Genomic DNA, 21618 nt, shown 5'->3' with positions numbered 1-21618 from the left:
CTACAAACATACTGAGCTTCCATGAGGAGAAGTTTAGAAACAGTTGAACAAACACGTTGATGCACAAAAAATCAGCACTTTTTATTAACACTATTTGAACTCATTATAATTATTAGTGGTCTGAGTGAATAAATACTAACCAGATATTCAAAGACCTCACTATAGCCATTGTTGATCAGTCTGTGATAGTTATCTTTGGCACTTGAAGTACCTGCTTCAAACATGTTCTTCTTCCACAGAACATCTTCTTCCACATAGAAATGCATACTTTTTGATTTTTAAGGACATGAGAGTTAAAGGTAGATTAGTTGAGTGTTTAAGTGTAGCATCACATCGCATCACAAAACCTTCAGGATTTCAACACTGAAAATGTCAAGTCTACATATCAGAGGAAGGCTAACACCAGTCTTAACACAAAGTCATGTGATCGAGAGACAGCAAAACCACAATGCGCCCAATGGAATCAATAAAGCTGTCTACAACAGTTGTGAGTGTCAGGAAGTGATGCAATGTGATGCAGTGAGTCATTTTTGGTGTGTTTCTATTTTACATGCATTGTCATGCTGCATGTTAGTAATGTAGCTAGAACACTCTCCCAGTTTGGAACTGAAGTCTCGAGATATTAGCTGATACGTCCATAGTTTGTTTACGTATTGACATGCAGACTTGGGGTTTCCAGTGTAGATGTCTTGAAGGATTTGCAGCATGATGCAGTACTACTTTTACTTGCTGTTAGGACAAGATGCGCATGATTATATAAATGGTAAGTAACAGCTCACTTATCTATGTCCCCTACAGAATAACCTTTTGCACAAATGACAAAAAAAAGTGATATAAAAAATGTGAAATGATAAAAATGCCAGAAGTTTATCTGTTTGACTTTAGAACTGAAATGAAATGAAGGATAGATGTAAACTTTCAGAGATGCAAAATTACTCCAAAAATCTATTTTTTCCAAAAGAATTGTCAGGATTATTATATAACTGCGCAGGACAGAATAGCCTATTACAAATCGAAAGGCTGAAATAGTACTGTCTGAATTTATAAGCAGTCTTAACATTATTTTACTTTTCATTTTGAATAATTTAATATTCGCTAATTCTATTCAACTTCAGTGCTTCCTTGTTGTGAGAGCTGAATTCATTAATTAATTTTTTGCATTCATTAACTTCAGCAGGAAATCCAAATGATCAAAATCAGAAAAGTAGTCAGAATATTTGACAGTGCACACATTTGTATGATACTAACAATTTATGAGTATTATTCCCCAAAATAAGTCAATGACCAACATCATCTAAAAGGAGAGAGTGTCCAAAATGAAGTCAAGACTGGATTACTGACCGTTCCAATGAGACCAGGGCCCAGGGGTCTCTGACTGCCAAAAGCTGGCAACAATCCACTGCAGAAGCAAATGTGATGAAATTTAACTGTGCAGGAAATAATAGGTTATTGCACATTAATAATAGGCTACTATGAAACATTTTATTTTTTCACATTCCATTTTTTCCAGTGCTGTTTTTCCATTAGTGTTGCAAAATTTGTTCTTTCAGTAAATGATCATTTGCTTTGTGTTTCCACATGTTCTCCTTTTCTTACATTGCATGTTGTATGAGGATCAGAAACCATTTAGTGCGCTAAATATCAGAGAGATCAGATTTGAGCAAAAAATCGGATTTGAGCAATGAGGCTTGTAATGTGAACGTAGCTTAAATATCTTCTGGTGAAGTGGGGGAATCACAGCTGAAGGTGGTTGAAGGAAAGTGCTATCTATATGCATAGAAAACCCTTATGATACGTGGAAGCAAGTTTTTTTGTCACGTGGTCTCTTCCTTCATAGGTGTGTCTGCTTTCTGCCTATAGGGCCTCTGACCAATCAGAATACTATCTGTATACTATCTGGGGGAGGAGCCTAAACCTTAAAAGTCGGCCTTCAAACGACTGAAGAGAGAGGACTGCTACCATATGTGTGCTGTGTTTTAGTTTGTGTTTTCAGTCGCTTTTGTTGGCGATGTGCTTTTGTTCTGTGTTTTACTAGAACATTCTCTGTTTTCTTTGGGCATCTTTGGGGGGGGTGCAGTTTCATGAGAAGGCATCTATGAAATCATGTTTTCACAAGAAATGGGAAGTGAAAGTGTTTTTAAATATTGTTTAATATCCAGTTTGACTAGATCAGCTCATCTGCAAAAAACCTTCCTCTCTGCTGCTTAAAAGAGCTTACCAAGGTATTCCTAACAGTGTTTTTGTATTATGTAAGATTTAAGAATTGTGTTCAGCAGGAGGGGAAGAAAACTTCTCAAACGTCCAGGAAAATCAGTTGAGTTTGTTGTTCACAGTTCATAGAGTCGATAGCTGACTAAGATCTTCCCAAACGTCTCCAATAGTGCAGGTGAGTTTTCACTGTTGCACTGATGAAGTAAGTGCAACTGTCCTTCAACCACCTTCAGCGGTGATTTCCCAACTTTTTGTTCTAGAACTTTTATGGCTTATATCTGTACTTCTTTTTTGAATTCAAATCTGGGCTTCCAGTTCTTACTGCTGTTGACTGGTTTGCAACAAACAGAACCTCTCTGGTTTTGGTCTTGAAACTTTGTTTGAACAGTGGATTGTGATTTCTTCAACCCTGCCCTGTGGACACATCTAGATACACCTTAACACATCTAGATACACCAACTGACCACTTCATTAAATCCTACAATTACACACTGTAGTTCATCTGTTTCTCTCTACACTTTGTTAGCCCCCTTTTACCCCGCTTATCAATGGTCAGGACCACCACAGTGTTAGTGAGTGCTGCGCTGGTATGAGTGGATCAGACACAGTCTCAGCTGTTGGTGTTTTTAAACAGTGTCCACTCACTGTCCACTCTGTTAGACAGTCCTATCTTGATGGGTAATGGTGGTATTGCTTGGGGACATTGGCTCTCAGTTGTTGTGTGTGTGTGTGTGTGTGTGTGTGTGTTGTTACACTTAAACGAACACATTTAAATATAAATTGTATACAAATATTATTCTTGTGATAATTATTAGCAAAATAGATTATTATATTTAGGTTCACCCTGAGTGAAGGCATATCTTCTAGTGCTGTGGCCCCATACTTTGGGATGCCATCACTCAGGATCTCCATGACTGTTCTTATTTCATCCTGGAATTTCTGGAATGTGCTGTTATGATCAAATGTGCAGTATATGGAGAATGCTGGCAACATCCATCCTTATCCATCCATATTTCCATCAACTGTAAATCAACACTGTATGCATGTTATCTTAGTCATTCTCCAGAACCCTTCTGACAGATTTCCGCCTAATTATTGTGTTACATTTTTGAAGGGATTTTTTTTTTATCATACTGGCCAGGTAAGGGTTCAGTTGTAACATATTAGTTGACTAAGCCTATGAGAGAAATATATATTTTCAACATGATTTCCTTTTTGCAGTGGCGCACTCTCATGCAGAGGTGAGTAGTAGTTATATTTTCTCAGTTATGTACTCAAGCACAGCTTTGATGAAATTTTTAAGCATTTAATAAACACATATTGTACTCATTATTATTTCATTTATGTTGGTGATGGAGCCTGCAGTGCTTTGTGATTAGTCACACCTTATCATGTTATGTTAGACCAAGACTGCATAAAAATAGAGGAATAGAGCCTAAACAGTGAAGTGCTGTAAGTTACTCAGTTTTTTTTTTTCATTTTCTTTGTAACAATATCTTTACTTGAGTATGGGTGTAATCTATTATACTCAACTCTGCTCTCATGTAACTGGCTAATTCTGGTTTTACTAACTTTACTAGCCTTCTTTTTTCTTTCCTTAATGTTCTATTAAAGTTTATGTTCTGTTCCTCCTCATTTTGACGATAGACACTACTGAGCATGTGTACAGTGAGTGATATCACTACAGGATGCTGATGCCAGCACTTGGCAGTGTTTATATAGACCCAAGTTTCTCCTCTTCTGTCTTGTGGCATGCTAGACACAAAGCAACCACAAGGTGTTTTTATTTTCTTCTGAGGTTTTTTCACTGGTGCACAGTGGTTACTATTCGGAAGCTTCATACAGAGAGACCTTCAGAAGGGACCACAGCAATCAAGGTAAGACCTACAAATACATTTCATGTTCATGTTCAGAGATTTCAATTATTGCTACAGGTGGTCTAACAATTTGAGTGGTCCTACTGTACATAAGCATATCATTAGCATAACATTTTTTGTACTTTTAATGTCAATTCAGTCTGTTTTCAAGGGTTTTTCTTTGTTGTTTTTTTTGTTTTGTAATGCAGACTCTGCTTTAAACTTAACTTACCCTCTGACTTAGACTATCAAAATCTCCTACACTCTCAGAAAAAAGGTATGACACTGTCACTGGGGCAGTAGCCCTCTTGTCACTGGGGTGGTACCCTCAAGGGTACATCTCAGTACCTTTAGTCAGGGAACATAATTGTACCATAATCCATTAAAATCATATTTTATTTAGTTGTATTGACTCCACACCCCGTCTCGTCTCCAGGCTTTTTATTTTATTGTTCTCTTTTAAAACATTCGATTACGAAAACATACAAATATGCACTTTTCACCTGGGAAAAACTACACAATTAGACCTTAAAACCACTGTTGTACCTCTAAATTTACATTGTTTGCACCTTGATAAACAAAAATACACCTGCACAGAATCTTTATTTCTAACAGTGTACCAATATTTTTAATGCTGGGCAGACCAAAGATTGGATGAAGTGCATAAGACCAGTTTTTAAAAAGTGGTATTTTCAAACTTTGATAATCAGAGAAAATGGTAAGACCCAAAAAAAGAAAACACAATGACCAAATTTAGTCATTTGTATATACTATGCTTAAGTGCCTCTTATACAACACACTACACTCCTTAAATTATTAGGTTCCTAGGTTAACCTCTAATATGTAGCTAGCTTTAGCAATATAAAATTCTGATAAATATTAATTTATCTCTTATATTAGCAAGTATAAGTTCTTCTGAATTCTGGAAATAGATTTTTATGAAACCATTTCAGTAGCTTTTGAAGAGTTAATCAGAAAGCTCCAAAAGAAGCTCTTCCTAACAAGTGCAACACACATGACCGTTGTGTGGTGTTCATGTTTCTGTTACTCAGTGGGTTTGATGGACTCACCGCATCATTGTTTTTTTAAATGAATACAAATCAACTTGAAAAATACCAGATATTTAAAACGTCACAAGTGGTCAGCGTAAGGTTCTCCTTTAGCAGCTGTGGCCAGTCAGCAGCCTGTCCATGTTGACCACCTCCACACACGCACACATATACAAACACATACACACACACACACACACACACACACTAACAACAGGTCATGTAGGAAGAGAACAATGTGAAGGGACACAGCACCTCCACAGTTTTATTCCCTGTGGGTTCACCCAACACCACATTTGTAATATAAATGTGTAGGGGGTTACAGTGTGAAGTCACTGAAAATGTGCAAAGGCCAAAGAATCTGGGGTTGAAATAATAATAAATCACATGATTTTTTCTTTTGGTAAATACTGAAAACAGACAAGAACACCACACAAGGGTTAATACATCTCTATTTGGGCAACTACTTCCAGTGCATACATGCACTTCATTTACAACATTTCTGTTTTCATGGTAGCAAATGTGAGAGTAACAAATTTGTTTGTATCCCTGCAAAATTTCTGACCAATAAACAAACACCAGGGGAACCCTCAGAGCTTTCTAGGCCTTTAGAGAAGACCTAATGATTTCTGCGAACTCAAAAATACATGTCTGTAATTTTTAGTTCATTTGTCTAAACAGAAACGTGTTTGTATATTAACTCTGCAAGTATTACAGTACTGCTCATTCTAAAGTTTTGGATGGAAACAAAAGGGTTAATTCTTGAAACGCTGAGCGTTGGCCAATTTTTTTTCTCAGTGGTTTCTACGTACATATAGCTGAGTGGGCTTCCCTATTGGTTACAGCTTCCAGAGTTGAAGAGAAGTCCTAACCCCTTAGATTAACTATCAGCATAATCACAAAGTGACAAAGGAATCAACCAAATAATGAGAAAAATCGAAGCCTTCTGGAAGTCCTAGATATTTCACTGACTGAATACGAGCAGCAGCTTAATCAATGGGCTGTTAGAGATGGAAAACAGCGGTGGCAGCTCTGTACCGGCCTCACTACTGAAACAGTCACAGTGAAACTCCTACAAGGTAAACTATTTTACAATAACATCTTTTCTGAAAAAGAATGGCTTTTAAACATGGCTTAAAACAGTACGTGCAGAGCAGTGTACTTTTTATATTGTACACTTTAGACAATAGCATGTGATACTACTGCAAGATTACCACTGTTGGGTAATGTACTACAGCATAAAGATAAGATAAAAGATAAAAATTTTGAGAAGAGGAAAGAAGAAAAATGATTATAAAATTTCAAAAGAAGAATGTTTTTTTCAGAATGAAGGAAACATAATTAAAGACTGGATAAAAATGGAGGAAAATAATCACAACCAATCACTAAGGTCACACAAACACACATCACTTCACATGCAAAAGCTTAAATAAAGCATAAGCTTAAAGAAAGAAATCAGTTGGCTAAAACTCTGATTCGGTTCATCATTACAAATCAAAACTACATTACAATACTATTATAATGCAGACTTGGATTGGTTCAGACACATAACTGGACAAAGTGTCACTGGTGAGATTCAGTCAACAAAGATAGTGTCCCTCCATCTTAATGACATCAGAAAGAATTGCTCTAAGTCAGGCACAAGGTATTAAAGGTTACCAAATGTTCATCTTTTAACTGGTTCTTCTAGCTGCTGCCATGTATGGTAAAATAGATTGTAGATGGGCAAAATCAAGTTCTTATCTTATGTCACAATAACGTTCTCAAGGAACATGTCACAATCCTCACAGAGACACAAAAGCCAAGCAACTAAGATGTAAGAAATATTTTCCCCCTTCAAGACAAAAAGAGACCAAAAATCTCATTGCGAACTTCAGATCTACAGAACATGGATGAAGTCTCAGTGTCTCAAAATGAAAAAAAAAGTCCAGATCCAACACCCTAATAAGCAAACTCCTGGTGACAGGTGATAGAGGGAAAAATTCCCTGAAAAGGCCAAGGCTCAAAAGTTGGACCGCATCCTCCTCTGGGGGACACCAGACATTGAAGCTATGCTGAGCTTCTGTTGAATTGGATGGCTAGAAGGAGCACATTTGAAAACATCAGCTTCAGTCCTTAAATCTTTTAAAATCTGAAAGAAGAAGTACTGAAAAAATATGGATGACTTCTGGCTTTATGCCACATAGAACATGCATGCGTAGGCCAGACTGAGGAACACTCAGCAGTACTTCATCAGCAGCCAGCACGCCATTTAGTTGTTTCCGTTTCCGGCTGAGAATACACTTGTGCGTGTTTGTCCTGCCACTACTCATTGGACTGAAATTTGCACTGCTTAACTGTCGCTTTCTCACTGACAGGGCAACGGTGCTAAATGACTTCCCTTGCAAAAAGAGTATACAGTGCCTTCCACAAATATTGGCATCTCTGGTAATCATGAGCAAAATGGGCTATAAAAAACAAACATTCTCAATAATTTGTCATTTTGATCTTTCACTCACAATATTAATAAAAATCTAGTCTTTATTTAAGATATAATGATTAAAAGAAAAAACTAAATCTTGTCATGAAATATCAATGAAATACTTTTCTTAAATCTAAAAGGCTATGTGTGCCACAGTTGTTGGCACCCCTAGAAATTCTTAAGAAAGAAATCTAATGGAAGTATTTTCCTATTCATATTTTATGTTTTAAGTTCAGCTGAGTGATTAGGAACATTTAAATGGTCAGCCATGACTTCCTTTTTCACTGGGTATGAATATGACAGGCCAAATTCCCTCAGTCATCCATTATCATGAGAAAAAACAGAGAATACAGCAATTATGTATGACAAAAAGATACTGAGCCACACAAATCAGGAAAGGACTACAAGAAAATAGCTAAATAGCTAAAAATGCCCATTTCTACTATCAGGGTGTAACATCCTGTCACTCTTTGTCCCTGTCTTTCTCTGTTTTTGCCTTTATCTTGGTTTTCTTGGTTTCCCAGTGCCATGTGCCTTTGTTTTCTTGTGCCATGTGCCTTTCTTGTTGTTTTGGTCTGTCTGCTCCCTGGTCCTGCCCCCTTGTCACATGTGCCACCTGCCTGTAATTTGTAGCCCTGCCTTCCTATTAGTCCCAGGTGTTTTTAGTTTCCCCTCAGAGTATTTATACCCCACTGTTTGCTCAGTTTCTTGGTCTTGCATTGTCTACATACTTGGTTTTCTCTGGTCATAGGTTTTGTTTCTGTTTTGTTTTATCATGGATACATCCGTTCCACAAACCTATGCTACTGAGTTTCTGGACTCATTTAAAGTCTGATTTAAATAAAAGTAACTTGCACTTGCATCCAGCCTCTTCACCCCCTGCGTTACACAGGGCAATAATAAAGAAGGTTGAGGCAACAGAAGATGTTAAGATTCTGCCTTGAAGAGAACGCATGTCTATACTGGCCCCACGCACAGTGAGGTGTGTGGTTTGAGTGGACAAAGAATCTCCAAGGATCCCAGGTGGAGAATTGCAGATATTAGTTAGGTTTTGAGGTTGGAACTTCTCCCAAACTACATTTAGACACTAACTATATACACAGAAATTGTTCGGGGGGCTGCCAGAAGAAAGCTTCAGCTGTCAACCAACAAACTCATGCTTTTTGGCAAAATAAAGCTTTTTGGCAACAAACATCAGAGGTGAGTTTGTGGGGATGAGCTGAAGAGGCATCAGAATCTGAAGGATCTGGAGGGTTGGAGTATGGAGGAATGGTTTTAAGATCGTTACCCTTTGTTAATTCCACAATGGGGAAAATTCACCTCTGCATTTAACCCATCTGTGCAGTGAAACACCCATAAACAAAACTAGGGGGCAGTGAGCACATTTGCCCAGAGCAGAGGGCAACCCTATCCACAGGACCTGGGGAGTAGTTGAGGGTTAGGTGCCTTGTTCAAGGACACTTCAGTCATATCCTAAAGGAAGGGGTGGCATCAGTTGTGGCATACAAAAATTTGAGAATGCTTGGTAAGATTCAGGTTCTCTCTTTCTATCATTACATTCAAATAAAGGTTAGATTTTTGTTTGTTTTGAATGAAAGACTAAAAAGTGTTTACCAGGGATGCCAATATTTGTGAAAGGCGCTGTACTTTATGTAGAAAGTATACTAATATCAGTGTACTTGTAGTATGTAGTAGGGGTACTGTTTTAATATTTCTTGGGACTAAATTGACCTGCATTTTTTATGCATCCAGTTTAAGGTCGTTAACTTCATGCCCTTGGCTGTACAATATTGACATAAAATGCGATGTTCGATAAAGCTGTCGGAAATCACAATGACGATATGAGAGAATTTCTTATTAAAACAGTATGCCTTATACTGGATACTCCTCGTTTAAGCAAATAGCAAAATACAAAATTACAAAAGCACCATTCACTATTTCTAGTGAATACTAGCATATTTACAACTGTGTCATGCCAGGTGGAACTTCCATGATCATGCATTTCCCAGTAAATGCCTCCAATGAGAGCTCAACCTTACTGTCTCATTGAGACAAGTCATAGCGGCAGCTGGAGCAAATTAAGAGCAGACGATTAGCATTGCTGAATTTAAGATGGTCAACTTTTTATTATAGTAAAATACTTTAAACCAGTAAACCAGGGCATCTCCATATTTATTAAACTTCTCTGTGCAAATATGGATAACCTTAAGATGGGTGGCACAGTGGGTAGCACTGTCACCTCACAACAAGAAGGGCCTGCTTTCAGTTCCCTGGCTGAGAGACCAGGGTCCTTTCTGTGTGGAGTTTGTGTGTTCTCCCCATGTCTGCATGGGTTTCCTGCCACAGTCCAAAGACATGCAGTCAGGTCAATTGGACATGCTAAATTGCTCCTAGGTGTGAGTGTGTGTGGGGATGTATATGTCTATCTGTCTGTCTGCCCTGCGATGGACTGGATGTATCCTGCCTTCCGCCCAATGACAGCTGGGATAGGCTCCGGCTCCCCCCGTGACCCAGAAGGATAATCTCAACATAATGTCATCATAACTTTCCTAACATTAGGTGACTAAAACTGACACCAGTTGATTAGACCACTGAGAAATTCCAGTGAGTTCATGGCTGGTTATCTATCTGACATGTAACAGCTGTACTGCAGTAGTTATCAGTCATATCTGTCCATTTGAAACACCCTGCAGCTAATTCCTGTTATGATACAGTGATAGCAGTTCTCTGTTCAAATAAAGTTAACCTACTTTTACCAGTAAATGTTTATGCTGCAAAGACATTAAAAGAATGAATGGCTCCATCGTCTTTGAGTGTCCTCAGGAAACATCTCTGTTGTGTTCAGACTAACATTGCAGCGTTTCTGAAGTTGCAGATGTTTGCATATTTAAAGTGCATTTATGAAATGTAGTGCTCGAGCAGTCATTTTGATGAAAGTGTTTTCTGAGTTTACACCGCGTTTTATTATTTTGCAGAGTGTTTGTAAAATGCTTCTTGCCAGAGACAGTCCTGCAGACGCACTCAATGGACCAGTTCATAGACGCACAATCTGGTCAGACCTAGACACCAATAGTCTTATTTAGAAAGCATATTTAAATTCCATACTGAAGTTGTTCCTAAGAAAAGTTCTCAGATGTTGTATGTGAATGATTTATAAAAAGGAGTGAGTGCTTGAATCTAAGATCAGAGCTTTGACGTGGCTGAGTTATTTATAAATCACTCAACAGTTGTAGAAGTGAGTACATGTGAATGAGTTTCAACTCTGCCAAACCTTTAACTGAGACACAGACTCCCTATTAATCATTTCTTTGGAAGAAATTATTGCTGAAAAGGTGTCTTAAATCTTTTGGGCATATACCGTAGGTGACACTGGCAGAGTTAGATGAAAATTTATCTGTATTTTTTTCTCTGCAGTAGTTATGGATGCCAGACCTATTGAAATGCCAGCCCTGGGAAGACCTCTGTTTCCTGGAATGCTGTACGACTACCGCAGTGATTCCTTCATTCCAGGTAGAACTTTTAATGATGTTTAATGTAAAAACCATCAGGCCAAGTTCAGAATTAGCTACAGCAGTTTGTCACTTTTGTCACTTTATCACTTCATCATGCATCTTAAGTGTCAATCATATCTGGATAAAGCCAAGCCACACAAAAATGCAAGTGTAAACACACCCAAGACGCATTTAAAACAGATGCAAATCCAATCATTCAAACCACTTCAGGAAGTGGTCTGAGACGCGTTGACCCACATGTTATAGCAGTGTAAACTTGGAGTGTCTCTCCAAGACACATTCAGCAACCAAAACCTCTGCCAGTACAACTAAATCTCCTCCCCATGCAGGACATCACAGGGCATGTGAACTGTGTCTATGAGGAAGACCAACATGGTTGCCACGTAGCGAGCCGATTTACAAGTTTTGTCCCACAGAGCACTCAGAGACGCGCTTGACCACCAAGTATAAATGCATGTGGCCAAAATCTTATCAGGGTACAATCCAGATACTAGTCACAAGAAGTGACCAGGTGTAAATGAAGTCTAACACTGTTTTACAACAGGTTTATGTCGCTTTAAAGTTGCTCATTTTCATGATTGTCTTCTAACTCTTTTTTACAGGAATGACGTCTTTTTTTAAATAATTTTTTCTGCCGTTTTCTTCTGTATGATTTGAGTTGGGTGGGACTAAAACCAGAAAAAAAACTAAACTCTCAATAGAAAAGGCCACCATCATTCTTTCTCTGCCAATTCTTAGTAAAAACATCACAGAAATTATAGATAACAGTTAAAAGAAAATCATGACGTAGGTGACATTAGATCTGCTAAAGTATCAATCAGACTTAGCCATATGTATATGTCAGCTACTTTTTATATTTCTTTACTTATTATTTTATTTATTTTTTAGAATGGCAGAACCTGTCCTCTATAGTTTTTGTGTATGTGTTTTGTTGAGGTTTTTGCAGTTAAAAGGTTTCTGAGGTTGGATGTTTCTGGAAATTAGACATTCTTCTTCTGTAGGGCAGAGTTGTGCACGTTGTATCTCCATTTTTGTTGTTTTTCAGTTTTTATCATAATTTGAAAGTGTCTGTTGCCCTCTACATTGTATATAAATTTCATGATGAATGGACCAAAAGAAATGGGCCAAAATTACTTGGAAAAAATTCTGGTTCCGTTGCTTTACAATAAAAGTAACGTATGTTTTATTCCTTCTCCTGTAAAGTTACCATTTTGGAGATACAAGGTTTTCTTCCAACAGCAGCGAAATGAACCTTGGCAAGCTAAATCTGAGGAAATTTCAAGCTTTAAAGCTGAGCTACCTGTTACAGGACCCTACTTAAAGCGAACTGTAACAGTAATATGACACGTTGGCTTAGTAAGTGTTTCCCCACAATTGTACTTTACAGGCACAATAAGGCACATGAGAAATTTCTCCACTGTGTCCACAAATATGGCCATGCTAATTCATAACGAGAGCTTGTGTGAACTCAGTTTCAGGAGTATAGTCCAGCAGTTAGCTAGCTGGATATAGGTCACAGATATAACATTAGTGCTGGGTGTTCAAATATCTGACACGATATATCCGTGATCTACCCATCATAAGATGAAGGCCTGAGTTCTCCAACATCAACCTCCTTGCTGTGGTTCGTTTTCTGTAAGAAACGTAAAGGTAGGATAACTAATTAACACTGTACTGTAGGGCAGTAAATATTAGGGTACATGACACCTACATAAGCACATCACTACAACTGATGTAACCCTACATAAACATTTATAATGGCTTATTCCAGTAGGTGTCTTCTGTTGTAAAGGTCATTTTTGTCAATTTTTATTTTAGTTGACAAAACATCTATGCCAGGTGGCACTGATATTTTTTTTTCTGAAATTGGCTTGATATTTCACATTTCTTAACCACATATCCCTCTGCATCGCGAGGGGGAGCTGAAGCCTATCCCAGTGGTCATTGGGCGGAAGGCAGGAAACACCCTGGATGGGTTGACATGATACTTTTTTAAGTGAAAAGACAGCACATGATAATAATTGACTAGTTTAGTGTATATCATAGTGATGTAATGCTGATGTTGTGACAACACACAAACAAACACACACACATTGTCTAAGCTGCATATCAAATGCATATCATATTGTAATTATCAAATCACTATTTGTAACACATCTTTCACTTTTCATCACCCTCTCATTTTAGGTGTCACTTTGTGGGATAAGAAAACACTAAATGACGATCTAGATGTACATCCCCAGCCTAAAACAGATCTGAAACTCTCTGCTTCTGACTCTCTCAGTGACAAGGCCAACCTTCTGGATGTAAGCGCCTCGCTTAAAGCCAGCTTTATGGGTGGGTTGGTGGAGGTTGCCGGATCTGCCAAGTACCTACATGATAGCAAATCTTCAGCACGTCAGGAGCGGATCACCATGCATTACAGCCAGACCATAAGGTTTGAACAACTCACTATGGCTGAGTTTGGCAAAATCACCTATCCACAAGTGTTTGACCAGAAAACAGCCACTCATGTGGTCACAGCTGTACTGTATGGAGCTCACGCTTTCATGGTGTTTGATCATATAGCTGCAGATAATGAGGACAAACAGGAAGTTAAAGGAAATCTTCATGTTCTGCTCAAGAAGATGCCTTCCCTTTCGATAGAGGGAGATGGAGACCTGAAGTTGAATGAGAGTGAAAAGAAGATGGCTGAGAATATCAGTGTCTCATTTTATGGTGACTATGAACTAGAAAGAAATCCCACAACATACATAGAGGCTCTACAGACTTACAAGGACCTGCCTAATCTGCTGAGAGAGAGCGATGCTGTACCAGTAAGGGTGTGGCTGTATCCCCTCAAACTCTTGAATGATAAGGCAGCAGAGTTGGCGAGAGAAATCAGCGAGAGCCTTGTGTCTAAAACAGAAAGTTTGCTGGAGGAACTAGGAGAAGTAGAGAGAAGATGCAACGATTTGGTCAGAAACAGAAGTGTTGACGATTTCCTTGACCTGAAAGACAGACTGCAGTTGTTTCAAAGCTTGTTCAGTAATTACAAAATTGCATTCCAGAAGGCTCTCTCTAAAGTCTTACCAGCTATTCGGGGTGGAGCGCAGGACGAGCTGGCACTGGCTAACATCCTAAGTGCTCACGACAGGTCGCCTTTTGCTGCAAACAACTTGAACCAGTGGTTAGACAACTTTACAAATGAACTAAACATACTGAGCTCTTATATGAGGAGGCTTAGGGACATCAGAGTCGTGACATCAATAGGTCTGCTTAATTCCATTCTCTTTGATCCTGACGTAGATGCAGTGATATGCTTGTCTTTCACGTCTCTGAAGTACAAAGACATATACCTGGACGCACTGAAAGGATTTTGTGAACTCTGAAGTGCTTGTAAACCCAGTGGAAACAAGCACAGCATATTCTTTCCAAGTAACACAGCCTTGGTTCACTTCTTTTGATATTTCCAAGACCATGAGGCAGAACCTTTCACTCTTTACAAGTTTTTCAAAGGCCAATAGAAATGAGGAGAAAACGCAGTTCGTCATTGCCTCCATCTCTGACCCCGCCAATCCAGGTACCTCCATCCGACTTTATGAAAAAGGCAAACTAATAAATCAAAAGTTCCAGCCTGTGTCCAAGCCTCCTCCACCAACAGTGGAGACCGAAGACATGACTGCAACCCTGAAGCTTCAAAAATCCCCAACTGGAGAAACACTGCGGTTCAGAGTAGAATACAGGATGGTAAAGGAAGGTGAATCTAACCCGGGGGAAAACTGGGAGACCAGAGACACTCCGGATGCAGAGAAACCTTTCGTACTGACTGGACTGCAGCCAGGGAACCAATACTTGCTCCGGTACAAAGCTGTCAGTGCGGCGGGAGTGAGTGAAGCCAGTGAATCTGTTCGTGCAGAAATTGCCGCCAAGGTTGAAAGTGAGTAAGCTGTCTTTCATTTAAAAAAAAGAATACACACGTGAACAGCTGAATGAGTTTTTAACGACTAGCCTGTAAAAACTCTTTAAATTAGATGTCTACTCTCAATCCCAGTGTTGTGAAGTGATGGCTACTGTCACAGTGGACCTACATCACCATAAGGAGATTTTTAATGAATAACCCTTATTTTCTTTTCCCATTGTAGAAAAAGCTGTGCCAAGAAAGCTGTTTTCCTAATAACCTCATGACGCACAACATATGCTTGGAATAGTGCTTTTAGTAGCTATGAGCATTTCAGTATTGCATTTTTGTTGTTTGTTTAAAGAAGAGGTTACAGTACTGTTTACAGTACTGCACTGGGAAAAGTCGATTTGTCAGAATTATGTACTTGCAGCACACAAAGTGGATTAAACAGTTCTCAAAATCATTTCCAGGCAGTATGGTGGGAGGTACTGGAGGAACTGAACATGTTTACTTGATTCAAGAATTTTCTGTGACATTAAAGAAGATCAGGGTTTCGCTGGACAAGTACACGGTCAGTGAGTTTCTTTTCTTTCTCTGATTACATTTATACTTACAGTACATTGTAAATACAACCAGTGAGACACTGATGGTATTTTTTCAGTTGCTTTTAGAAGATATGGGAAAAATGCTAAGGTGTCAAAATTTATTGTAATTGTACAGTTAACATCACACCCTCAAACACACACACAAGCTGCTGTCTACATAAATAATACTCATCAGTTTAACTGATTCACCTTGTGGATTTTAGGGAAGTTAACCCAAATGCAATGATATGAAAGTAATCAGAAATGATTCTCTTCTCCAGGTGGGTGCTCTCCGTGTGACATTCAGCAATAATCAGGAGAATCAATATGGCACTGAGAAAGAAGGTGCAACATTCCAGGAATTCACATTTCAGGATGGTGATCATTTCCGTTCACTGACACTGTGGCCAAACAAAGTTGGAAATCGTCTGGGAGGTCTTCAGTTTGATGTTGTTAGGAAAACAGGGCAGACTGAAGTATTTTCTGCTAAAATCTCAGAACTGGGAGAGCCTGTGTCCATTGACGTGGGTTTAGGGATTTGTCGTGGGGTTAAAGTGCGAAGTGGGGGAGATGTCGATGCTCTTGGCTTTTTCTTTATAAAGCAAATCATACATTAAACATAATTGTCTTCATAGCAATGACACTCTGTCAATATTAATGAATAGAAAATGACAAGGAGCCTTTTAAATGTCAGCTTTAGGTATTTTAAATGTGGAAATGATTATTGATTTTGTGCTTAAGCTTATTCAACGGTAGGTAATGGCAGCAGTAATGACAAACCGAATAAGGAAGTTACTATAATTCCAAAGGTATGTGAAAAAAGCAGATAGACTACAAAGAGGCACTAATAGTTGACAGCCTATTGATACTTAAGGCTGCTCAGAGTGGCCAATGTAGTGGATTCTCTGCTGAGAACTTTCATTCAAATGAGCAAAGTTATTATTCTTTAAGTAAGTGACTATTTTTGCTCAAGTCATTTTTTGACAAAAGTTTATTGAGAGAAGTTGAAAACTGGAACAAAACAACTAGAACAAAACTTTTTTTTTGACTGTTTTGAAACATTAATTTTTGGCTGGTAGGATGAGCTGAACTTGAGTTTCATGTCCAGTGCATCTTGAAACTGAAATTGTAAAGTGCTCAGTTTCACCAAGTGCATTCTGGACATTTTGCACCAGGTGATGAGTGTGAGCTTTTAGCTGAAGTGCACCAAAGTATGACCGTCACATTTCTGCAACAGAAACCACAACGAGCACAATGTAACCAGTAGCTTTAGTAGTTTAGTAGTTTCCACATGTACTTTTAACAATGCTTCAGAAAAGACGAGGGTCAATTCATTATTTAGGCAAAGCCCACCCTTGATATTTTATTGAGTGTTGTAAATCCTACTGAAAGAGATTTTGTCCTGTCTACCTTTTATTTTACTATTACTTCATTGTTGATTTTTTTTTTGACTGTTTTTCTCATTGTCATTTTGCTGTGATTAGCTATATATTCACTATTGTTTGATCGCATTTAATCACGTGATTCTTGTGTGTGTTACTGGGTTTGTGGTCTCAGGCTAAATCTTCTCAAAATGTATTCTTTGAATAAACCTGGCAAAGCATTTTTTGGACTGTTTTCCACCTTGTGGTTATTTTTTCATCCCAAAAAAACTTACAATAACAAAGTATTGAAATAGGACTAGGAAACATAATTATACTTAAGCTATTTGTTTCTTCATTTCCTTTAACAAATTAAAAATAATATGACATGGCAGGCATTCGATTTTTCTTCATCCCCTTTTTTCTGAGCACAAACAATGGCAGCCATGATAGCACCAAAAATTAGAAACTTTTCACAGGTGTTAAACAGTGCACAGTCAATATTTATATCAGGCCTGATAAAGAGGAGTAGGTGCTTCATCATAATAATCTCTTCTCAGTGATTTGAGCTTTAAACTTACAAACTTAGAAAATTACAAAAAAAAATGTTTAAAAAATCGCTAAAGTATGCTAATGTCTTGGTAGCTAGCTGGCTAACTTTCCCGTTGTACTTTAAATAGTCCAGCAGTTCTGACGCCTGAAGCGCCAGAATGTAAGTGCTGCACCATTTAAGGTGGAACGAGAAAAAATTGAACAAGAAGCTGGTGAATAGCTGACTTCAGCTTCATATCACCAAAGAATGAGCGGTGGGCGATAATAAATAATTGTCTTATATCCCCTCTTTGAAAGCATATGATGCCCTATATGTAACTAAAGCCCAGCAGTGAGGTTGCTGAACTTTTCCCTTCTCTGCTATCACTGAAGACGGGCCAGGTCATCTACAGAGCAGTGCTAGTAGCCTGTTAATGAAGCAATGTTGTTGTTTTTTTTTTTATTTTAGTGTTGTCCCATTTCGTAGGGCAAGATTTCAACCACTACCCATTGTAACTCAGTTCCAAGGGGTTAGTTTGACACTCAAAAACAAGGGGTAGGGTTAAAAAGAAGAAATGGGATTGGGCCAAAGTTGCATGTGGACAAAAATGGTTGTAAAATTAGTGTGAACACATTTCTTTGAAAGTTTTTTTAGTCATCTTTGGCATATCTGTGTGATCACTTCTGGTGCAAATACGAGTTTATTTTTTTAACAGCCTGACAAATACACTTAGAATGGGGAAGCTGTGACAGAGCTCTGGATGCCTCCTGTTTTTGCAAATGAACAAAAACAGGAGCCGTCCAAGGCTCAGGCAATAAAACAGGAGGCGTTCAGAGTGCAGAAACAAGAACAGGAGCTGCCCGGCGCGCAGGAACTGGAACAGAAGGCATCCAGGTCACAGGAACAGGAGGCATCCAGGATTTGCCGGGTTGCAGGAACTCCAGAAGCCAGCACCAAAATACAACAGGGAGGAGGTACAGAAGCTGCACCTCAAAAAAACCCACAGAAGGAGCAGGAGTTCTGGAAGTAGGCACTGGAACATGACGGAGAGCTGGAATTGGACACACAGGGACTGACAGGTCATAAGACACAGAGGCCATAGGAAGGTCAGGAGACACAGAGGTCAGCTGATCAGGGAACTCTGAGGTCACAATGAGGCAGGGTTGCACCAACGTCCTTGGGTGCAGGCGGGGCCGCCCAGGTACTAGAACCCATGTAAAAATGTTACATCAACTTGAAATGGTCAGTTGATGCAGCGTGTGTGCTATGAGGCAGCCATGAACGCAGTATAGATTGTTGAGTCAGTTAAACCATCATGAGAAAGTTGGGCCAACTGTATTTTTAGCGAGTTGGATTCTTTACAGTGTAGACATTTCAGGCTTAGCTCTTGCTTGGTTCCTACCTTACCAACGGGCAACAGTTTATCTCTATGGATTCACACAAGTCATCCACTGCTCAACAACGTTGATGCCAAAATGCTGGTTAACACCTTCATTTACTCCTGCACTGATTATTGCAACTCCTATTTTAATGGTCCCCCTGTTAAATTGCTCCACTGGCTTTAGTTCATTCAAAACTCAGCAGCCACAGTCTTCACTTTTACCAAGCACATTGCACAAATCATTCCCATCCTCTATCAGCTTCACTGGTTACCAATATCCTCCAATAACAAGTACGAACTTCGCCTGGCCTCACCCCATATACCTTTTGAATTCCTTCATCCATCCTGTCCCTCTCGCCCCCTCAGATCTTCTGGCACTGGATTTCTTGCTGTCCCGCAAACAAGATTCCCAACAGCAGGTGGCAGTACTGCTCTCTCCTCTCTTCTTTTAAAGTTCAACTTTACACTTTCCTCTTTAACATGTACTAGTCTTTTACCTGTGTTAGGTCTTTTTTTCCATCTCTGTGTAAGGTGTTGGGTTTGTAAAAGGAGGTATTTAAATTAAACATATTATTGTTGTTGTTATTATTATTATTATTATTATTATTATTATTATTATTATTGTTATTGGCCATGAAGATGTGGGGGAGCATTAGTGCACATGGCATGGGTGACTGGCACATCTGTGAAGGCATCATTAATGCTGAACGATATATACTGGTTTTAATGACCCAGTCCCAACTTTTTTAAAACATGTTGCTGCATTCAAATTCAAAATAAACATATATTTTCCAAAAAGCAATAAAATTTCTCAGGTTCGACATTTGACATGTTGTCTTTGTACTGTTTTCAAATAAATATACAGTGTAAATGATTTGCACATCATTGTATTCTGTTTTTACGTTTTGCACAGCGTCCTGACATTTTTGGAAATGGGATTGTAACCTCACTAACATAGATATTAGTGAGTGTTCTTAACCAAATAATAAAAATTACTTGAATATTCTCACAATATTTTTTTCTTTTTCTTTTTTTTTAAACAATTTTCATCCAACTCCTCTAAAAGGCTGACTGTACTGTGTAGTTTTACAGTCTAAGTCTTGTGGTGAGTCTGTTTCTGCTGAATGGATGAGCGACATTGTATCCTCTCTCACTCTGAGGTAACAATCGATGACATGTATAAATACCGCTGACCAGCTGATCAGTACCTCATAATGAAGATGAGCTGCTAAAGGTAGGCTGTGATTTCATTCCTCTGACTCTGACTCTCCTCACACCTTCACTCACTATTATTATTAAGTTGGCTTGAAAAAGCACTAAAATTAAGGTGGAACAGAATTTAAGGTGGAACTTCTTTTACGGCGGCACATAATTTCAGTTGGAACTCATTTTAAGGTAGCACGAAAATTGGCAAAGAATTTAAGGTGGAACTTCAAATAACATAGCACTAAATGAAACGTGGTCCAGAATTTATGGTGGAACTTCAAATAACATTTTTAAGGTGGTACAAAATTTAAAGTAGAAATTCATTCACAGTAGCAACTGGCAATGAATTGCTATCCTCCACGGATACTGCAGCTTCTGCTTAGGAACATTTTGGCAGTATTTTAACAGCTATCAACAGTCTTCAACCATTTTAACTTTAACGATTTTAACCATTTTAACTTCTTTTAAGGTAGCACTGAGTTTACACTGAAACTGAAATTAAGGTGGAACTGCTTTTAAATTAGCACTGAATTTAAGGTGGAACTTCAATTCACATAGCACTAAAATTAAAGTGGCACAGAATTTAAGGTGGAACTTGGTTTAAGGTGGCAATGCAATTAACATAGCATTAAATTTAAGGTGGCACATAATTTAAGGTGGAACTCTTTAAGGTAGTGCTAAAATTAAGGTGGCACTGAATTTAAGGTGGAACTTCAATTCACATAGCACTAACTTTAAGGAGGCACAGAATTTAAGGTGGAACTTCGATTAACATAGTACTAAATTTTAGGCGGCACAGAATTTAAGGTGGAACTGCAATTAACATAGCACTAAAATTAAGATGGCACAAAATTTAAGGTGAAACTTCATTCACAGTAGAACTTAGCAAAAAATTTCCATCCACCACGGATTCTGCAGATTCTGCTTAACATTTAGCAACATTTTAACAGCTATCAACAGCCTTCAACCATTTTAACTTTGACCATTTTAACCATTTTAACTTCTTTTAAGGTAGCACTGAGTTTACACTGAAACTGAAATTGAGGTGGAACTGCTTTTAAATTAGCACTGAATTTAAGGTGGAACTTCAATTCACATAGCACTAACTATAAGTTAGCACAGAATTTAAGGTGGAACTTCAATTAACATAGTACTAAATTTGAGGTGGCACAGAATTTAAGGTGGAACTGCAATTAACATAGCACAAAATTTAAGGTGGAACTTCATTCATGGTAGCAACTAGCAACGAATTACCATCCACGACAGATACTGCAGCTTCTGCTTAATAAAATTTTGGCAACATTTTAACAACTATCAACAGTCTTCAACCATTTTAACATTTTAACGTAATTAACTGGCTTTTTCAAGCCAACTTAAAGTTCGTTCATGAACTTTCCCTTTCTAGTTATTATTATTATTAATATTATTATTATTATTATTATTATTATTATTATTATTAGTGTTTAATGTTCGCGGCAAACCGACCAAATATTCTACAAAAAACACTGTAGTTCGAATTTCATCAGTTGTGTTTAAAATGCCCAGAAAAAGAACTGACAGTCAAAAAGAACCCGAGAGAGAA

General features: G+C 38.3%; 1 long non-coding RNA gene and 1 pseudogene across 1 annotated transcript; both read left to right on the top strand.

Moving 5' to 3' along the window:
- Window positions 1-495: 495 nt before the first annotated feature.
- On the top strand, window positions 496-3454 carry LOC118804354. Its single transcript, XR_005006978.1, has 3 exons — window positions 496-519; window positions 680-763; window positions 3433-3454. It is a non-coding gene; the product is annotated as an uncharacterized LOC118804354 (long non-coding RNA).
- A 439-nt stretch (window positions 3455-3893) lies between these two features.
- On the top strand, window positions 3894-16999 carry LOC118804397 (annotated as a pseudogene).
- The last annotated feature ends 4619 nt before the right edge of the window (window positions 17000-21618 follow it).

This window comes from Colossoma macropomum, unplaced genomic scaffold, assembly GCF_904425465.1.
Source record: "Colossoma macropomum unplaced genomic scaffold, Colossoma_macropomum, whole genome shotgun sequence".
Classification (NCBI taxonomy): domain Eukaryota; kingdom Metazoa; phylum Chordata; class Actinopteri; order Characiformes; family Serrasalmidae; genus Colossoma; species Colossoma macropomum.
Note: the sequence above shows the minus strand (reverse complement) of the source record. Positions and strands in the feature narration are given on the sequence as shown.